The sequence below is a fragment of the Schistocerca piceifrons genome, chromosome 10 (genome assembly GCF_021461385.2).
Source record: "Schistocerca piceifrons isolate TAMUIC-IGC-003096 chromosome 10, iqSchPice1.1, whole genome shotgun sequence".
In the NCBI taxonomy this organism is placed as follows: domain Eukaryota; kingdom Metazoa; phylum Arthropoda; class Insecta; order Orthoptera; family Acrididae; genus Schistocerca; species Schistocerca piceifrons.
Window position 1 is genome coordinate 102,672,058 of NC_060147.1, and position 21,709 is coordinate 102,693,766.

Consider the following 21,709-nt stretch of genomic DNA (forward strand, 5'->3'; position numbering starts at 1 on the left):
CGCGATTCATGAAGGTATTCGTGAATGTGGACAGCGCTTGTGCGACCCCTTAAGGACAAGATTGGAGGCGATCATTGCGGCTGAAGGGCAGTACATCGAGTTATGTTACTCTTGAAAGATACCACTTCTTATATGTAAAAGGATTTTATTTTGATTTGTACTTTGTTTTACATCGAACCGCCATAGATACTGGTGTAGGCATGCGTATTCAAATACAGACATATGTAAACATGCAGAATACGGCGCTGCGGTCGGCAACGCCTATGTAAGACAACAGGTGATTGGAGCAGTTGGTAGATCTGCTACAACGGCTGGTTATCAAGATTTAAATGAGTTACAAAGCGGTGTTATAATCGGCGCACGAGCGATGGGACACAGCGTCTCCAGGGTAGAGATGAAGCGGGGATTTTTCCGTTCGACCACTTCACGAACGTGCCGTGAATTTCAGGAACCCGGTAAAACACCAAATTACCCACATCGCTGCGGCCGCAAGAACGGGACCAAAGACGAATGAAGAGAAACGTTCAACGGGACAGACGTGCAACCCTTCCGCAAATTGGTACAGATTTCAGTGTTGGGCCATCAACAAGTGTCAACGTGCGAACCATTCAACGAAACATCATCGAAATGGGCTTTTGCATCCGAAGTCCACTCGTGTGCTCTTGATGACTGCACGACACAAAGATTTACGCCTCGCCTGGGCCCGTCAACATCGACATTGGATTGTTGATGACTGGAAACATGCTGCCTGGTCTCGTTTGAAATTGTTTAGAGTGGATGGACGCGTACGAATATGAAGGCCAGCTCATGAATATCTGGACCCTGCATGACAGCAGGGGACTCTTCAAGTTGGTGGGGGCTCTGTAATTTTGTGAGGGTGAGCAGTTGGAGTGGTATTGGACCCCTGATACGTCTAGACTCGACTTTGACAGGTGAAACATACGTAAGCACCTGATCACCTGCATCCATTCTTGTCCTTTGTGCATTCCGACGGACTTGGGCAATTCCAGCAGGACAATTAGACACTCCACAAATCCAGAGTGGCTCGAGGAACACTCCTCTGAGTTTAAACACTTTTACTGGCCATCAATTTCCCCAGACATGAACACTGTTGGGCATGCTGTTCAGAATAGATCTCCGCCCCCTCGTACTCTGTCAGATTTATGGACTGCCCTGCAGGATTCATGGTGTCAATTCCCTCCAACATTCTTTCAGACATTAGTCATTCCACGTCGTGGTTCGGCCCTGCTGCGTGCCCGCGGGTGCCCTACAGCATACCAGTTTCTTTGGCTCTTCGTTGTAATGAATATGTTTAAAAACAAAGTTTCGTTTGTTCGGATTTAAGCGCCAGACCCTGTACACTATGAAAAATATTTGACAAAACGAGTAAAACTTTGAACATAGCTGCAAAGGTTCAGTGACCGTGTCAGAATTATATTGTAACAAATAAGCCCTCGGTCACAAATATTAAGTCAAAATTGACCTGGTTTCGACGCTACTATGAGCGTCGTCTTCAGAATTAGACTAACTGTACTAAAACATTAGGTATATAGTACAGTAATAAAATTAAAGTTTGTACTGACTCGAAAAGATGCAGTACTTACAAGTCACATATTAAAAAAGATCTTAGCCGGAAGGCGACGTCATGAACACATAAGTCTTGTTGCAACCCCTGTCTACAGTACGAGCAGCCCTTAGCGGCTCGCCATCTCTTAAGTGTTCATGACGTCGCCTTCCGGCTGAGATCTTTTTAATATGTGACTTGTAAGTACTGCATCTTTTCGAGTCAGTACAAACGATAATTTTATTAATGCACTATACACCTAATGTTTTAGTTCAGTTAGTCTAATTCTGAAGACGACGCTCATAGTAGCGTCGAAACCAGGTCAATTTTGACTTAATATTTGTGACCGAGGGCTTATTTGTTACAATATAAAACGAGTAAAGTTTGGCCGCTTGGTTGATCGTGTATGGGAAGGCCTTCGCAGTTTTATTTAATTATTTGATTTCTCTTTACGCGGTATGTTGTGTGCGGTTTTTCAGTACAGTTAATATACGACCATAGCTTGAGGCAGCACCTTTAGGGAACATTTTGAAGGGACACACGGGTCTCTCTCTCTCTGTCTCTCTCTCTCTCTCTCTCTCTCTGTCTCTCCCCTCCTTTCTCTCTCTCTCTCTCTCTCTCTCTCTCTCTCTCTCTCTCTCTCTATCTCCCTCTCTCTTTCTATGTGTGTGTGTGTGTGTGTGTGTGTGTGTGTGTGTGTGTGTGTGTGTCGCGTCCCTTCCTGGAGGCCGGCTGCGTCCAGCTTCGGTACGGATTCCGGGCGCGACCTCAGATTGCAGCGATCGATGGGTCGCACCAAAGCAGACCCGCGACAAGTCCGTGATGTGAATGCGGCCGCTGGCTCCTACTGGATGGCAGGGATTCGGGGTGGGGAGGGGTGGGAAGGTTCCGCCCTCTGGAAGGCACCGGGCGTCGCTGTGGTAGCGACCAGCCGCCGCGTCAACAGGGCAGTCCGGAGCTGCGTGCGGCGACGGCGGCGTCTACCGGAATGCTAAAACCGCTCAGTAGGCTACTATCACTCCTCTATCGACGGGTGCTCCACTAAAGTAAAAATCAGCGTCATTGAGATCTAGGTCTGAACGGAGCGCGGGAAATACCTCACCGTTTCGAAAATAAAACTACGATTCAGGAGATAAAAATTTATGTATACTGTTAGATTACCGTTTTTTTATGAAGAATTAGACGACGGTCAGTTCGACTTTATGACACGCAATGGTACTAGAGAGTGTAATCTCCCACCTCCTTCCTCAATTCCATCTATCGTGCACAATACTCTTTTATGAAGATTTCAGAGGAGCGAAGATTACAGTAAACTTCCTACACACATCAAAAAAAGTTTTGCATCACACCGCTTCCAAGAACTCCTGAAGCCAGACGTTGACTGTGGGTATTGCATCACAGACACAGTCCCTTTGACTGTACAAAGATGTCCTCGATGGTGAGTGTTCATCGGAGGCGAGGGTATCATCTGGAGTGCCCCAGGAAAGTGTGGTAGGTCCGCTGTTGTTTTCTATCTACATAAATGATCTTTTGGATAGGGTGGATAGCAATGTGCGGCTGTTTGCTGATGATGCTGTGGTGTACGGGGAGGTGTCGTCGTTGAGTGACGGCAGGAGGATACAAGATTACTTGGACAAGATTTGTGATTGGTCTAAAGAATGGCAGCTAACTCAAAATATAGATAAATGTAAATTAATGCAGATGAATAGGATAAAGAATCCCCAATGTTTGAATACTTCATAAATAGTGTAGCGATTGACACAGTCACGTCGATTAAATATTTGGGCGTAACACTGCAGAGCGATATGAAGTGGGACAAGCATGTAATGGCAGTTGTGGGGAAGGCGGATAGTCGTCTTCGGTTCATTGGTAGAATTTTGGGAAGATGTGGTTCATCTGTAAAGGAGACCGCTTATAAAACACTAATACGACCTATTCTTGAGTACTGCTCGAGCGTTTGGCATCCCTATCAGGTCGGATTGAGGGAGGACATAGAAGCAATTCAGAGGCGGGTTGCTAGATTTGTTACTGGTAGGTTTGATCATCACGCGAGTGCTACGGAAATGCTTCAGGAACTCGGGTGGGAGTCTGTGGAGGAAAGGAGGCGTTCTTTTCGTGAATCGTTACTGAGGAAATTTAGAGAACCAGCATTTGGGGCTGACTGCAGTACAATTCTATTGCCGTCAACTTATATTTCGCGGAAGAACCACAGAGATAAGATAAGAGAGATTAGGGCTCGTACATAGGCATATAAGCAGTCATTTTTCCCTCGTTCTGTTTGGGAGTGGAACACGGAGAGAAGATGCTAGTTGTGGTACGAGGTACCCTCCGCCACGCACCGTATGGTGGATTGCGGAGTATGTATGTAGATGTCACTAAACCCGCCCAAGGATGTAAACAACCATGCGTGAGCAGCGCCTAATGGACGGACGGGGTCCGACAGCCAATCAGTTGCAGTCATTCCACCAGGAAGGAGGTACACGGCTCGTGTTGTCTGTAGTTCGACCATGCCTAAACGGCCAATACCGCGATTCGATCGCGTCCGCATTGTTACTTTGTGCCAGGAAGGGCTCTGAACAAGGGAAGTGTCCGGACGTCTCGGAGTGAACCAAAGCGATGTTGTTCGGACGTGGAGGAGATATACAGAGATAGGAACTGTCGATTATATAGCTTAGGCCGCCCAAGGGCTACTACTGCAGTGGATGACCGCTACCTACGGATTATGGCTCGGAGGAACCGTGACAGCAACGCCACCACGTTCAATAATGTTTCTCGTGCAGCCACAGGACGTCGTGTTACGACTCAAACTTTGCACAATAGGCTCCATGATGTGAAACTTCACTCCCGACGTCCATGGCGAGGTGCATCTTTGTAACCGCGACACCACGCGGCGCGGTACAGATGGGCCCAACAACATGCCGAATGGACCGCTCAGGATTGGTATCACGTTCTCTTCAGTGGTGAGTGTCGCATGTGCTTTCAACCAGACAATCGTCGGAGACGCGTTTGAGGGCAACCTGGTGAGGCTGAAGGCCTTAGACACACTGTCCAGCGAGTGCACCAAGGTGGAGGTTCCCTGCTGTTTTGGGATGGCGTTATGTGGGCCCGACGTATACCGCTGGTGGTCATGGAAGGCGCGGTAACGGCTGTACGATACGTGAATGCCATCCTCCGACCGATAGTGCAACCATATCGGCAGCGTATCGGCGAGGCATTCGTCTTCGTGGACGACAATTCGCACCCCCACCGTGCACATCTTGTGAATGCCCTCCTTCAGGATAAAGTCATTGCTCGACTAGTGTGGCCAGCATGTTTTCCAGACATGAACCCTCTCTAACATGCCTTGGATAGATTGAAAAGGGCTGTTTGTGGATGACACGACCCACCAATCACTCTGAGGGATCTACGCCTCATCCGTCTGCATTATTTTACTTCCAATGTAGCAGAATACTTCACTTCATTTACCTCATGGCCCCTAATTTTAATGTAAGGCTTATTGTTCATAATACGAGGGCAGTTCAATAAGTAATGCAACACATTTTTTTTCTGAAATAGGGGTTGTTTTATTCAGCATTGAAATACACCAGGTTATTTCCTAATCTTTTAGCTACACAACACTATTTTTCAACGTAATCTCCATTCAATGCTACGGCCTTACGCCACCTTGAAATGAGGGCCTGTGTGCCTGCACGGTACCATTCCACTGGTCGATGTCGGAGCATCAATAACTTCTTCATCATCCGCGTAGTGCCTCCCACGGATTGCGTCCTTCATTGGGCCAAACATATGGAAATCCGACGGTGCGAGATCGGGGCTGTAGGGTGCATGAGGAAGAACAGTCCACTGAAGTTTTGTGAGCTCCTCTCGGGTGCGAAGACTTGTGTGAGGTCTTGCGTTGTCATGAAGAAGGAGAAGTTCGTTCAGATTTTTGTGCCTACGAACACGCTGAAGTCGTTTCTTCAATTTCTGAAGAGTAGCACAATACACTTCAGAGTTGATCGTTTGACCATGGGGAAGGACATCGAACCGAATAACCCCTTCAGCGTCCCAGAAGACTGTAACCATGACTTTACCGGCTGAGGGTATGGCTTTAAACTTTTTCTTGGTAGGGGAGTGGGTGTGGCGCCACTCCATTGATTGCCGTTTTGTTTCAGGTTCGAAGTGGTGAACCCATGTTTCATCGCCTGTAACAATCTTTGACAAGAAATTGTCAACCTCAGCCACATGACGAGCAAGCAATTCCGCACAGATGGTTCTCCTTTGCTCTTTATGGTGTTCGGTTAGACAACGAGGGACCCAGCGGGAACAAACCTTTGAATATCCCAACTGGTGAACAATTGTGACAGCACTACCAACAGAGATGTCAAGTTGAGCACTGAGTTGTTTGATGGTGATCCGTCGATCATCTCGAACGAGTGTGTTCGCACGCTCCGCCATTGCAGGAGTCACAGCTGTGCACGGCCGGCCCGCACGCGGGAGATCAGACAGTCTTGCTTGACCTTACGGCGATGATGACACACGCTTTGCCCAACGACTCACCGTGCTTTTGTCCACTGCCAGATCACCGTAGACATTCTGCAAGCGCCTATGAATATCTGAGATGCCCAGGTTTTCCGCCAAAAGAAACTCGATCACTGCCCGTTGTTTGCAACGCACATCCGTTACAGACGCCATTTTAACAGCTCCGTACAGCGCTGCCACCTGTCGGAAGTCAATGAAACTATACGAGACGAAGCGGGAATGTTTGAAAATATTCCACAAGAAATTTCCGGTTTTTTCAACCAAAATTGGCCGCGAAAAAAAAATGTGTTGCATTACTTATTGAACTGCCCTCGTAGTTACACTGCTTCTACTTACTTTAATATCTAGGTTACACATGTTACCGGAAACAGTCTGATATTTGGCGAAATATTCTTATTCACTTTCATATTTATTCAGTTGACGATCAATATACATGGTGTAACGGTGTAAGTGCAGATATTTCTATTCGTCACTAAGGACAGTGTACTGAGGAACACTGCATCGGAATTTATGTCATTTGTTGAGCAGTATTCATAGCAACTACAGTTTGTATATTTTAGCTTGGTTAGTTCCTCGAAGTACATGTGACAAGAGCAACTCATTGTGGCATCGATACCTACGATGCCATAACATAGGTGGCTCTCGTAAATTGGCACTACGAGAGCGGACGAACAACGCCGACCACAGCGCCCTCTAGCCGACGCTGTGGAGCTAGACGAGCGCCGCTCCACATTCAGCCCATTTGATCAACAGCAGACGACCAAACATCTTAGCTTCTACTTGTAGGGGGGCTAGCCATTATAAACTTTGCCTTTGTAACTTCTACTAACTGTTAGCTTCGATACATGAACGGCTTTGCACCTACGTGCTCATCTGCACCAAAAGTTAAGTAGTGTGTTTGTATCTGTTTATACACCAGTAAAGGTACCTTAACTTTGCTTGCAGTACCAAAGTACTTCACCTTTTCCTGCTCCTACTCGCGTCCTTCACTCTCGGCCTATTTTGCAGAAGCAGTTCAAATGGTTCAAACGGCTCTGAGCACTATGAGACTTAACATCTGAGGTCATCAGTCCCCTAGAACTTATAACTACTTAAACCTCACTAATCTAAGCACATCTCACACATCCATGCCCCAGGCAGGATTCGAAACTGCGACAGTAGCGGTCGCGCGGTTCCAGACTGAAGCGTCTAGAACCGCCCGGCCAGCAGAAGCAGTTCACTGGAACAAATCCACGCGCCACCTATCCAGACGGGATACAAAACCCGTTAATGCTTATTTTCCCCTGGCCTGAAGGTCAGGCGTTGAAATGTGGACACGCGGACGAGAAACGGTTAGTCTATACCTACTGGAGTAATCCAGTTAATGGTGCAGTACTACCATCCCGAAAACATCAGCTCATAAAGTTTGTAATGTGTTTATGGAAAGACTGTGTGAAGCAAAGAAGAAACAACCAGTGCGCTGACGTGTGTACATATTAGGGTACCACATACAAATGTGTTGTTGTTGTTGTTGTTGTTGTTGTGGTCTTCAGTCCTGAGACTGGTTTGATGCAGCTCTCCATGCTACTCTATCCTGTGCATGCTTCTTCATCTCCCAGTACCTACTGCAGCTTACATCCTTCTGAATCTGCTTAGTGTATTCATCTATTGGTCTCCCTCTACGATTTTTACCCTCCATGATGCCCTCCAATACTAAATTGGTGATCCCTCGATGTCTCAGAACATGTCCTACCAACCGATCCTTTCTCCAAGTTGTGCCACAAGCTCCTCTTCTCCCCAATTCTATTCAATACCACCTCATTAGTTATGTGATCTACCCATCTAATCTTCAGCATTCTTCTGTAGCACCACATTTCGAAAGCTTGTATTCTCTTCTTGTCTAAACTATTTATCGTCCACGTTTCACTTCCATACATGGCTACACTCCATACAAATACTTTCAGAAACGAGTTCCAGACATTTAAATCTATACTCGATGTTAACAAATTTCTCTTCTTCAGAAACGGTTTCCTTGCCATTGCCAGTCTACATGTTATATCTTCTCTACTTCGACCATCATCAGTTATTTTGCTTCCCAAATAGCAAAACTCCTTTACTACTTTAAGTATCTCATTTCCTAATCTAACTCCCTTAGCATCACCCGACTTAATTCGACTACATTCCATTGTCCTGCTCTAAAATCCTTACACGATGTATAGTCTACTCATTACACTGTTCATTCCATTTAACAGGTCTACCGTTTCACTGAGGATGGTCATATTATTAGAATCATACTTCACCTGAAATTTATAAGTTGTTCTTGCGGTTACTTTTAATATTGATGCTGCTAATTTCATTTTTGTACGGCACCTTTTCGAACTCTGCCTACCGGTCAGCTTGTGCCACGTGACAATCGATAGCTCCTGTGGATTCCGCCATGAATATGTATCGCTGTGGGATGTGTTGGCGGCCCTGCGCGCTCGTGGACATTTGCATGTGTTAACAGCTTCGCACTACGCTGCGCCGTTGGCAGCCCTGCTTCCCAGCGGGCCGTTCCCCCTCCCACCACCACGTACGCAGCCCCTAACGCGGCCGATATAATCGCTGGCCGGGCCGCCATGACGCGCACGCCGATGATGCGGTTAGTTTCGGTGTCGATAGTCGGCGTGTTTTAAACGCGACGCGCCGCCCCTAACGACTGTGTAATGGTGGCCGATATTTCATCATCACAGCGCAGCGCCCCTAGCTATAGAGGGGGGGGGGGGGGGGGAGGAAAGGGGGGGGCTGGAGGGGCAATTAAACCGCGACACTTCTCTCCACTGCCAACTGCCCGCTCTGTGTGGTTACACGAGTTAAAAGTAGTCAACCACAACGATTTTTCGTAAATCCTCATTAGGGCGAACCGTAACACAACCGTTTTTCTAACGAAATGAACGAAAGGATAGGGGCGTTCAATAATTAATGCAGCAGCTTTTTTTTCTCGGTCAGTTGCCGTTGAAAGATGCGAAATTTTTTGTAGGAGGTCGTGGAATATTACTGCTTCAATTCCTAGGGTCGATAGAACTGATAGGTAGCGGCAGTATACGCAGCCCTCAAAGTGGCGTCTGAGTTTCTTTTGGCGGTATAATCACAGCATCGCAGATATTCATAGGCGCTTGCAGAATGTCTGACAGTGAACAAAACCATGGTGAGTCGTTGAGCGAGGCATCTGTTGTCATCGCAAGAAGGTCGCGCAATCCTGTCTGATCTGCCATGTGCCGGCCGACCGCACTACAGTGCTGGAACGTGCAGACACTCTCATTTGAGGTGATCCACAGATCACAATTAAACACTTCGCTGCACAACTGGACGTCTCTGCTGGTGGTGTTCACACACTCGTCGGCCAGTTATTCTGTTTGATGTCCTTCCTCGTCCGCAGCTCGTGGTCGTGCGGTAGCGTTCTCGCTTCCCACGCCCGGGTTCCCGGGTTCGATTCCCGGCGGGGTCAGGGATTTTCTCTGCCTCGTGATGACTGGGTGTTGTGTGCTGTCCTTAGGTTAGTTAGGTTTAAGTGGTTCTAGGGGATTGATGACCATAGATGTTAAGTCCCATCGTGCTCAGAGCCATTTGAACCATTTTTTTTTATGTCCTTCCTCGTGGTGCAACGATCAGCTCTGAAGCGTACTGTGCTACCCTCAGGAGACTGAAGAAACGACTTCAGCTTGTTCGTCGCACACAAAATTGCAAACTAACTATTGTTTCTCCATGATAACGCGAGGCCCGTAAAACTTCAATGGGCTATTCTTCTACCTACACCCTACGACCGGTTTCGCACCAGTCTTCCATTTGCTTGGCCCAATGAAGGCTGCATCCACCGGAAGCAATACGCGGATGATGGGGAGGTTATCGATGCAGCAAGTCGTTGGCTCCGACGTCGACCAGTACAGCGCTATTATGCGTCGCATTGAACGGAGATTACGTTGAAAAATAAGGCTTTGTAGCCGGAAGAGTGGGGAATAATATGGTGTAATGGAATCTTGGATAAAACCAACTTCCTCTCAGAAAATGAAAATCATCTCTACAGAGAAATCTCAACATAATTTGTCTGAATAACGGATTTTCAGTTAACACTATCTTGTCAGAGACCGAAAATTTGAGGATCGTGTCTACAGTACGATCATGAGATTTATCATTTATACAACAACCAGCCATAAGTGTGGTTTAGAAAGATCATTAAAATTCAGGTGTTTGTTTTGCATATACTTCTAAACCATACGTGTGGCTGGTTGCGTTTTTAATTATAAATCTTAAGATTCTCTATTATTTTACGATTTACAAAAAAGATTCAATACTTATGACTAAGGAAACTTGTATCAGCTACAGACAAAATAGAATACCAAAAAAAGAAAGATACTGCTGTGCATACACGCGGAGATTGTAGTTTTTATGCAACCGCAGATACAGCGCCAAATTTCATATACCCAACTTATAATCTCGTAGAAAACAATCAAAAGGCATTGTAGACGATTTTCGTGACATAATAGCAGGAGCGCTTGTTGGTAGGCTTAGCAGTAAGCGGTTTCGCTGTACTTCGAAGAAGCAGCAGGGAAACAGCAAATGCCCTACATCTCCTTCCTTTTTTTGACAGTCGCTGAAAGGAAAATGTTTGGTGTCTACGCGATATGATTGGAAGACGGTGAGCCATGGTGAATTCGTATCAAGGTAGTCACCAGCTTTACGCTCGCCTGAAGTTTTCGAATCCAGAAGCCGCTTCTAAGTATGTCATTAATTCTCTGTCCATTCTTCCTCGGCCAGTTTTCGTATCTTTAATTTGAAATCGGAGGACTGTAGGTTGATGTTCATTAAAGGACTAGAAACGCTGGTTTACTTCGCCAGCTGGTTAACTTTATCGTTCCAGACCAATCCTACTTGAGCTGTGGCCCACTGAAAGGAGATTCTCATACCTTTTCTTAATTTTGGACTGATTCTCGTAGAATTTCCGGCATATGGATATTCACTTTACTGCTTCACTTGGAGTTTTTTTTTGTGGATTGCAGTGTATTTCGCTCTGACAGTCTCATCAGTTTCTGAAGCCCGGTGTGACGACCAAATCTGACAGCCTCTCGAATCGCTACCAGTTAGCTACTGTTCATTAGATTCAACGATTACTGCAATTCTTCCTCATTTTCACTAATTTTAGCAATCTCATCAACGAATATAATCACGGTATCCTTGCACAATGAGTTTTTAATCTCACTACTGAAGGTTTCTTTTATGTCTGTCATTGCTTCTTCGATGTAAAGCTGAACAGTGAGGGCGCAATTCTTGTATAGGCCGAAATCAGAGACAGCGTAAGGCACGGGAGCTCATTATCATCACTGGTACTTAGATTGAACAAAAAATCGTGCATTGCCACGACGCAGATCGTTCATAGTAGCGGTACAAATGTGTCAGTAACTAAATTTCACCGTCTACATATTTTAGGTAAAAATGAGTGACAAACAATGACATTTTGGCAACGCTGTAATCCCATTAAGACAACAATCTTATGCTGGAAGACTTTCCATAAAAACGTAAACCACTTGTCAGCTTGAACTGAGGAACAGTACCAGCTTATAAAAAATTATAATGTGTACTACTTGGTTGCCTGCACACATAGGCTATGAATTCCGTCGCCTGGTGCCCTTATGCTTCACAAGAACTTGATAAACCATGTTCTGAACACGCAAAGTCTCAGTGTGTATTTTACATCAGTTCCAAAGATGAACATAATGGTTGGTTGGTTGTTTTGGGGAAGGAGACCAGACAGCGAGGTCATCGGTCTCATCGGGTTAAGGAAGGACGGGGAAGGAAGTCGGCAGTGCCCTTTCACAGGAACCATCCCGGCATTTGCCTGGAGCGATTTAGGTAAATCACGGAAAACCTAAATCAGGATGGCCGGACGCGGGATTGAACCGTCGTCCTCCCGAACATAATGTCACACTGAGCTCTCGCAATTGTGATGGTCTTTCTACTGCAGTTATTTTCAGTCACTGATACGCATATGCACTTTATACTATGATTATTATTGGTTTTAACGATAGCCATATCGTCTGCTCAACACACTTTTCGGTTCCTGACGGCAAAACTTCGCGTTTCCAGGAGCACTACCGAAGATGTCCAGCGCAACTATAGACGAAACGTCAGGAACCGAAAAGTCTCTTCGGCCACGGCCATACGTCTCAGAAGATTAATCAACAACTATGAAATCTGGTCGCGAAAGCTTCCATTGTATGAATAATAACTAAATTTGGCAAAATATGGGGAACCCACTGATGATAGTGTAACAGCAAGGGAACAAATAAGAATAAACAGAGGACAGCAAGAAATTGTGACCTGACGGATATGGAAAATGCTACACCATGTTCAACTTGGGGGAACTCTACAAATTTGACACTCCAAAAAGTGGGATATCCTCATTAAACTTTTAACCTCATGGGGGCTTATTTTTTGATAGTTTTAGGACGGAAACAACACAGTGTATGATTTAGAATGTCGACTTCACCCCAGACCCCAGCGTCACTACCTTTTCTGTTTCTCTCATGAGCAGCAAGACATTCGAAACCTCACTCAAAGTATGTCCGGCATATATATATGGCATTTATATTTAGTGTAACATCTCCACAGATAAAAAATGCTTATAATAACCTCCCAACAGTAAAAAATATAATTATAGAATTCACATTCTGCGTAACCTACCAACAGAAACAGATAAATTCCGAAACCTACCAATAATATGCCGGCCGCGGTGGCCGTGCGGTTCTAGGCGCGGCAGTCCGGAACCGTGGGAATGCTACGGTCGCAGGTTCGAATCCTGCCCCGGGCATGGATGTGTGTGATGTCCTTAGGTTAGTTAGGTTTAAGTAGTTCTAAGTTCTAGGAGTCTGATGACCTAAGATGTTAAGCCCCATAGTGCTCAGAGCCATTTGAACCTACCAATAATATTCTCACACTAATCTCTCAATAAAAAATTTGACTCACTTATAACCTTTCAATAATTGACTGTGAATTTAAACTGGTAAATTTTCGACGTCAGCAGTGCTACGTCATGGCCCTGAAAGATCATACTGAATAAACTGAAAGTTCTTACGTCAATAAAGTCGCTGGATAAGGCGCATATATCTGCTCCTATATGAAACTAAACTTTTCTGGCATAGCGCTGTGCAATACTGGCCGATAGATTTGTCATGTATAAAAGAAACAACTGATTTTTCTTTACAATAATCAGGATGACCGTGGATTGGAGAAATTAGTACTTTAAATTATTCATTAAATTGAGATGAATAATTGTCAAAAGTTATTTTTTTTATGAGAAAGATTATTATTAAGAGATTTTTTTAAAACATGTTACATGGGACCTGATATAACAATAGTACATATGCGAGAGGGTGCTTTTACCTTATACTACAACGCTCAGGCTCCGCCATCGCTCCCCACGACTGCCCCAGCCAACTCCACACACACGACTGATAGCTGCTACTACTACTACTACAACTGCTACACAGTTCCTACTGCATACAACACTGCTCTCTGGTCTGAGAATCTCCTACAGCTTACGTATCGCAGGCAGCGCGTGAGCAGTCCATCGAAATTACATCTGATCGAGTGCGCTAACAACAAATTCCTTAATCGTGGACCTCTTACAAGACGAAGAGTGAAGAAACCCCGTGTTACTGTCGATTAATAGGTATCCCGATGCTGCTGATCGGATAGTGTAATTTCTCAGATGTTCAAAACTGCATAAGAATTTGGGAGTGTCTTGTACTATTTTTCGGTATTTGTTGCTCCTCTTTCGATCCAGGAGAGGGCCTTAAGGTCCTAATCTGATGAGGCTAAATACATAAATAAATATTTTGATGGAAATGTCATTGATGTTTAGGGAGAAGTAGAACTGCGTGTTTTTTTTCACACCCCGCATCGTTCTACGACAGCCAACAGCTCGGCGTAGGTTTCGTGAACATCCCGTGTGGCCGCGCTTCCAGCAGTGGTGCGATCTCCGCGCGTCCACCCCCGCAGCTCCAGTGTCCCGGAACTAACTCCCGCCCCCGCGCTTCCTCGATCCCTGCTCCCCCTTTTCCCTTCCTCCCCCCTCTGCCCTCTGTTCGTGCGACTCGCTCTGGCCACTCGACCGCAAGACTTCAACGCCGCGCCACGTCTCAGTATCGGGGAACGGGTGGGAACGGCGAATATACAGTGGCGCGCGTGACCGCGGCTGCCGCAGTTGGGGAGAAGGAGAAAGAGACAGAGAGAGAGAGAGAAAAAAAAATATTCCCCCGCCGTGTCTAATTCCGGGAAATGTCAGCGCGCCGTTTGAAGACCCGCCGACCTGCCGCTGTTTCGCCCGCCGCCAAAGCCGACAGCCCACAGCTCTCCCCCTCTGTCCGCGGCCGCGGATGGAATGGAAAAACACGCAGGTGTCGCACACGCCATGCGCCGGTGGCCCCACCTACGCCATGTTGGTAGCAACACGTTACCTGTAGTATCCTCCTACTGTTGTCGTTACTGAACATATACCGGAGACGCATCGATTCTGCCAGTACAGAGTCGAAGGCAGACCATTTATCCGCATCCTTCAAAAATAAGGAATAATGGTCTAGAGTAGTCTCATAACAGCGTTTAATGTCTTGTTAAAAATAATATGTTATTTCATCACTTACGAACATAAAAACCTGATTTTTTTTGGGCAAAATATGAATAAAGGGCAACGTCCTTGCCGCAATAGATACACCGGTTCCCGTGACATCACCGAAGCGCTGTCGGGCGTGGTCGGCACTTCGATGGGTCACCATCCAGGCCGCCATGCGCTGTTGCCATTTCTCGGGATGCTAATTGAGGAGCTACTCGACCGAATAGTAGCAGCTTCGGTCAAGAAAACCATCGTAACGACCGGGAGGGTGGTGTGCTCACCCCACGCCCCTCCTGTCCGCATCCTCCACTGAGGATGACATGGCGGTCGGATGGCCCCGGTAGGCCACTCGTGGCCTGAAGACGGAGTGCTTAAAATATGAACAAATTTATGAAGAGTTCCACCAATTGTGCGATACCCTTGTCTTGCACAGTTTAATTATTGCACGGAAATTTTGTTTAATCTTTAAATGGATATTTTCGGTTAGGCTTTACCTTGGCAGTTATTAATGTCGCATGGAGAAACACGTTTGCTGTTATCAGTCACTTTTTATTTATATCCACAATACGTTTCAATGGTTTAAAAATTACATGTGTTAATATGTAATCTGTGTTTGGTGTTAAGTCATTGGTGTAAAATATGGCACTCCTAGTAGAGAAACAAATCAGTAGTTCAGAACATGGCGGTGGACATAGTTGGCTAAAAACTGAATTTAAATGCAAATGTGAAAATAAAAGAACTAGAAAATGAATTCCTCCAGTGGCCACAGGATCCATTCCCTGTTATAATACTGGGTGATCAAAAAGTCAGTATAAATTTGAAAACTTAATAAACCACGGAATAATGTAGATAGAGAGGTAAAAATTGACACACCTGCTTGGAATGACATGGGGTTTTATTAGAACAAAAAGAAAGTGTTGCTAGACGCGTGAAAGCTCTCTTGCGCACGTCGTTTGGTGATGATCGTGTGCTCAGCCGCCACTTTCGTCATGCTTGGCTTCCCAGGTCCCCAGACCTCAGTCCGTGCGATTATTGGCTTTGGGGTTACCTGAAGTCGCAAGTGTATCGTGATCGACCGACATCTCTAGGGATGCTGAAAGACAACATCCGACGCCAATGCCTCACCATAACTCCGGACATACTTTACAGTGCTGTTCACAACATTATTCCTCGACTACAGCTATTGTTGAGGAATGATGGTGGACATATTGAGCATTTCCTGTAAAGATCATCATCTTTGCTTTGTCTTTCTTTGTTATGCTAATTATTGCTATTCTGATCTGATGAAGCGCCATCTGTCGGACATTTTTTGAACGTTTGAATGTTTCCGGTTCTAATAAAACCCCATGTCATTCCAAGCATGTGTGTCAATTTGTACCTCTCTATCTACATTTTTCCGTGATTTATTCAGTTTTCAAATTTTTATACTGACTTTTTGATCACCCGGTACATCACATATAAAATGTCACAATTTGTAAATCAAGATCATGCCTAGAAACAACAAGCTTCAAAGAACAAATAGCAAAACCAGGAACACTGTTTCAAAGCTGTTAGTTGCCTGACTGTATCTGCACGATGTCTATGGGTCACGTGGGTAGATGTGGAAAATATTGCTAGTTTTTGTCCTGGTAAACAATCAGCGGTTTTCATCGAGTTTTCGGCCAGTGACAATGTTTCAACATTTCTGTTACACTCTCGCGCCAGTCAATCAAGCCTCTGTACTTCTGTGGCTCCCACCCTTCTCTGTCTGTTGGCAGTCATACTGACACTTGTGCTTCCCGTGTACCATCGTTGGATATATGTGGTTGGGGTAATATGATTTCAGTTTCTTGTACTGTAGGTAACCTTTTCCAACGTAGGGTAGGAGTATATACAATTTATTTTCTAAAGATAGTGCTCTACAGTCTGTAAATGAAAAATGTCGAAGTTAGAATGGAAAGAGATGCTATTAAACACTTTTTTTGACACTTGTATTCAATCTGAAGATCGTCTTCAGATACGTCAAGGTCTTTTAGAAGTACTAATACTGACCGAGCGTGGTGGCGCAGTGGTCAGCCCACTGGACTCGCATTCGGGAGGACGACGGTTCAATCCAGCGTCCGGCCTTCCTGATTTAGGTTTTCCGTGATTTCCCTAAATCGCTCCAGGCAAATGCCGGGATGGTTCCTTTGAAAGGGCACAGCCGACTTCCTTCCCCGTGCTACCCTAATCCGATGATACCAATGACCTTGCTGTTTGGTCTCTTCCCCCAAACAACCCAACCCTACTAATACTGTGGCGTCAAAGGACTCAATAATAAAATGCACCGACACTGGCTGTATGTGTGTACATATGTATAACAGTCAGATTCTGTCGTACACAAGGGGCACCGTAACCTTTACGCAGTGCAGCCAAGTTTGCCGGGTTGCCTATTCAACAGACTTAAGGGGGGTAGGACGTCAAACGGACCGACTTGGAGCAGGAGAGTCACCACAGGACATTTTAATTTCCACTGTCTATACTTTTACAAATAAATTCATAAAACTTTGTCACCATGACGAGGAAGGATTGAGGAATCAAACTCATCGCAGTGGAAGTTCAAAAACGTAGCAAAATACCATTTTTTATTCATAATTTTTTCACTTATTACTGGCTGCATTTGTTGCTATAGGTACACTTTTCTTCCTAAGTAAGAGAGATTCTTCGATGAATTTTTCATAGAATACAAACAGTAGTTACAGGTGTATAAAACTCTAGAATTTTCCAAATCTATTAAAAAACTGTGGAAAAAATTGAGATAATTAACTATAAAACTTGAGTTTTTTCTAAACATGAAGTTTAAAATGTAACAGTTCATTCACTTTTTCATAAATTAAATAACTTGTTTCATACACCTGTAACTATGATTTGTATGCTGAACAAAAGTCATCGAAGTATCTCTCTTACTTAGGAAGAAAAGTGTACATATAGCAACAAATGCAGCCAGTAGTAAGTGAAAAAATGATGAAATTTCACATGTAAAAAATTGTCTTTTGTTACGTTTTTGAGCTTCCACTGCTATGAGTATGAATCCTGAATCCTTTCTGGTCATGGTGTTAAAGTTTTATGAATTTATTTGTAAAAGTGTAGACAGTGGAGATTAAAATGTCCTGTAATGTCTCTCCTGCTCCAAGTCGACCCGTTTGACGTCCTACCCCCCCTTAAATGGTATAGCCACAAGTGGGTAGCGCCAAGTGTGCCATGTGGCGCCAACGTTGAAAAATTACTTTACGGTCCCAGTCACGTGCACGAACTAAAGTTTCACGATTTGCTTCTAGTCATTGCCTATTTATGGAGTCGTACAGTCTAATGACAGAGCGTGTCCTTTTGTCTACAAGTTATATACATGTGTCACCTAGAGCCCTAAGTGGTCTATGTGTGTCTGGTTCCTAAACGAGACTTTGAAGTCAGCGCCCCTCGAACGGATTAACTCAGGCACGTGTTAACTAACTTGTCTAAGATTCTGTATCTAAGTGATCACTAGTGGCCTTGAGTGTTTTGCACCGATAGTGTCCTAAAGAGCTAGAACTGTATTTATTGTACTTGTAACTCATGTGGAGTTCTCTCAGCCAGTAGCAGTGTAGCCAACTTAACAAACTAAAACCCAGGTTGTATTATAGGATTTCATAATAATGGTTACAGCAGATTCCAACATTTCAATTTTCTCCTTCAGCTTTAGATTTTTCCTTTCAAATTATAAACCAAAACCTTGTTACTAATATGTTTCGCAGCCATTGCACCAGTTGATTCAGTGAAACAATTGCAAAAAAAAAAAAAAAAAAGAAATGGTTCAAATGGCTCTGAGCACTATGGGACTTAACAGCTATGGTCATCAGTCCCCTAGAACTTATAACTACTTAAACCTAACTAACCTAAGGACATCACACAACACCCAGTCATCACGAGGCAGAGAAAATCCCTGACCCCGCCGGGAATCGAACCCGGGAACCCGGGCGTGGGAAGCGAGAACGCTACCGCACGACCACGAGCTGCGGACAAACGATTGCAAAAATAAAACGAAGTGTAGTGGGTGCCCAACTCAACGTTTAATGTCAGGAACTTGGTCTTCGGAAACCAACCCGAACATGTTTTTATACATTGTTACCCTGAACTAACACAAGTTTTGTTTCATCTAAATTTCTGACTGCACCTAGCCTTTTATCCTTCACGTTACCTAGCAATGTAATACTTGTTGCCTACGATTCAGAATCCTCCTTCCGCCGGCATCGTTGATTTTAAAGTCATCTGCACCTACATTTAAATTATTAACTAAATTCATAACTTCTACATTCATTTCCCTGATATTTTTTACTTTTATTACTTGTGTTAATTTATTGGGCATTTCCTTTATAGCTTCTAACGTTTTACAGCACTGTCGTGCAGTAATCAGATTTAACTTCATGGTGAAAGTTAAGTACATCGTGCATAGGGACAGTTGTATTGCTCGAGAAAGTCGTTCAAGACGACTGCCACGAATAACAGTGACATATCATTCTACTTCTTCTTTACCGTCGTCAGTCTTCTGAGTGGTTTGATCTCTCTCCAGCACCAACCTGTTCCTCTCAAAGTAACATTTGCAATTATATGTTGGATGGTTTCCTGCCTAGTGTTCCCCTACAGTTTCTACCGTCTCATCTCCCTCAAGTAGGCATGGAAGTAATTCCTTGGCGCCTTAATATATTTCAGATCACCCTATGCCCTTTTATTTTGAATATTTAGCACATGTTCCTCTCCGATTCTGCGGACAGCCAACATAATTTTCAACACTCTTCTGTAGTATAACCTCTCGAATACTTACATTCTCTTTGTTTTTGGTTTTTCCACAGTGCATGATTCATTACCGTACGATATATTGTTAGATTTTTTTCCCTTAAGTATGGCCTTGTTTGATACTAACAGACTTCTTTCGGTCATGAATGCCGTCTTTAGCTATGATAGTCTTCTTTCTTTACGTCCTCTTTGCCACACCTGTTACGCTTTACTTTTCTTACACAGTAGCAGCATTCCTCACTTTGGCTATTTTTGCTATACTATTTCAAATATTCCTGTCCTGTTGCGTACAGTCCTGCCAAGTAAAGCAGTATACATATACACTGGACAGCCATAGTGAAATGATTTTTAGAGATGCCTGTAGAAAACAGTCAATAGGATCGATGTCAGGTGATGTCACAAGCTCCTCGTCCAGTCGAGCTCAAAGGAAATCGTCGACTTCCCACAGACGTCAGGTGGTGTTCTATTCTGCTGGAAACACGCCTTCTCTAAGGGCACATCTTCCAGTAACTCATGTAAAGCAGATGAAACCTCCATCATGAGTGTAGGAGTCGAAGAGATGTGCTCAACTTTGTTTCGGTCCCAGAAATCTGCATGCTCCTACTGTGGGTTGTCGTGATAGTGTGTAAGCGGAAGATACAACGGTGACCTGGAGACAAATGTAATATATTGCGAATACATAGAAAGAAGGATCCTTTATTGTATGATTATATGATAGCGGAACAAACACTGGTAGTAGTTACTTCTGTAAAATATCTGGGAGTATGCGTACGGAACGATTTGAAGTCGAATGATCATATAAAACTAATTGTTGGTAAGGCGGGTGCCCGGTTGAGATTCATTGGGAGAGTCCTTAGAAAATGTAGTCCATCAACAAAGGAGGTGGCTTCCAAAACGCTCGTTCGACCTATACTTGAGTATTGCTCATCAGTGTGGGATCCGTACTAGGTCGGGTTGACAGAGGAGATAGAGAAGATCCAAAGAAGAGCGGCGCGTTTAGTCACAGGGTTATTTGGTAACCGTGATAGCGTTACGGAGATGTTTAGCAAACTCAAGTGGCAGACTCTGCAAGAGAGGTGCTCTGCATCGCGGTGTAGCTTGCTCGCCAGGTTTCGAGAGGGTGCGTTTCTGGATGAGGTATCGAATATATTGCTTCCCCCTACTTATATCTCCCGAGGAGATCGCGAATGTAAAATTAGAGAGATTCGAGTGCGCACGGAGGCTTCAAGAATGAGTGGAAGGAAGCTGAGAGTTTTATCGCAGTCAGTGACGTGATGATCCTTGTACTGTTGACCGAATGTACTCACGAGTCTGTGACAGTTCTTGGCTGGCCTAACGTTTAGCTTCAGAGAGTTTTGACATCCTGAAACCAGTATTGGATTCACTTATCATTACAACAGAAACGGACCCCTCCAAACTAATTAAAATTTGCTTGCTTGTAGATTCCCTTTTGTTATATTGCATATGCCTACTAAACACGTCTGATTATTGTTACAATTCTTTTTCTGTAAACAGTGGTACGTTATTTCTATTATGAACTTCAATTTCCTTAACCCTTTAATATAAAGGGAGTCGATGGACTTGACCCATACAGTGACCTTTTCATTTCAACATACTTATTTGCATCATAGATAAATCATTACGAGAATTACAATCATAAATCAGATAATAATTCCTGTAAGAAACGCCATTCAGGCAAACTTTACAAACTGCTTGTTATATGAAACCACAAATGAATTAATCTCTTTGCAATCATTTGAAAAACCGCCACTCGGGCCAAGTAAACCATTTAAAATAAACTTTACATCAAATAACCTGGAAATCAATTATTATTTCCACATAGATTGAAAACCGCCCCTCCCGGGCGAGATATTACCGAACAACCTTACAAGGTGAAACTTCCTGGCAGATTAAAACTGTGTGCCTAGCCGAGACTCGAACTCGGGACCTTTGCCTTTCACGGGCAAGTGCTCTACCAACTGAGCTACCCAAGCGCGACTCACTCCCCGTCCTCACAGCTGTACTTCTGTCAGTACCTCGTCTCCAACCTTCCAAACTTTACAGAAGCTCTCCTGCGAGTCGTGCTTGGGTAGCTCAGTTTCGTAGAGCACTTGCCCGCTAAAGGCAACGGTCTCGAGTTCGAGTCTCGGTCCAGCACACAGTTTTAATCTGCCAGCAAGTTTCATATCAGCGCGCACTCCGCAGCAGAGTGA

At 44.5% G+C, this 21,709-nt stretch overlaps 1 non-coding gene across 1 annotated transcript; it reads right to left on the reverse strand.

Moving 5' to 3' along the window:
- Nucleotides 1-21,417: 21,417 nt before the first annotated feature.
- Trnas-uga lies at nucleotides 21,418-21,490 on the reverse strand. Its single transcript has one exon. It is a non-coding gene; the product is annotated as a tRNA-Ser (tRNA).
- Nucleotides 21,491-21,709: the final 219 nt, after the last annotated feature.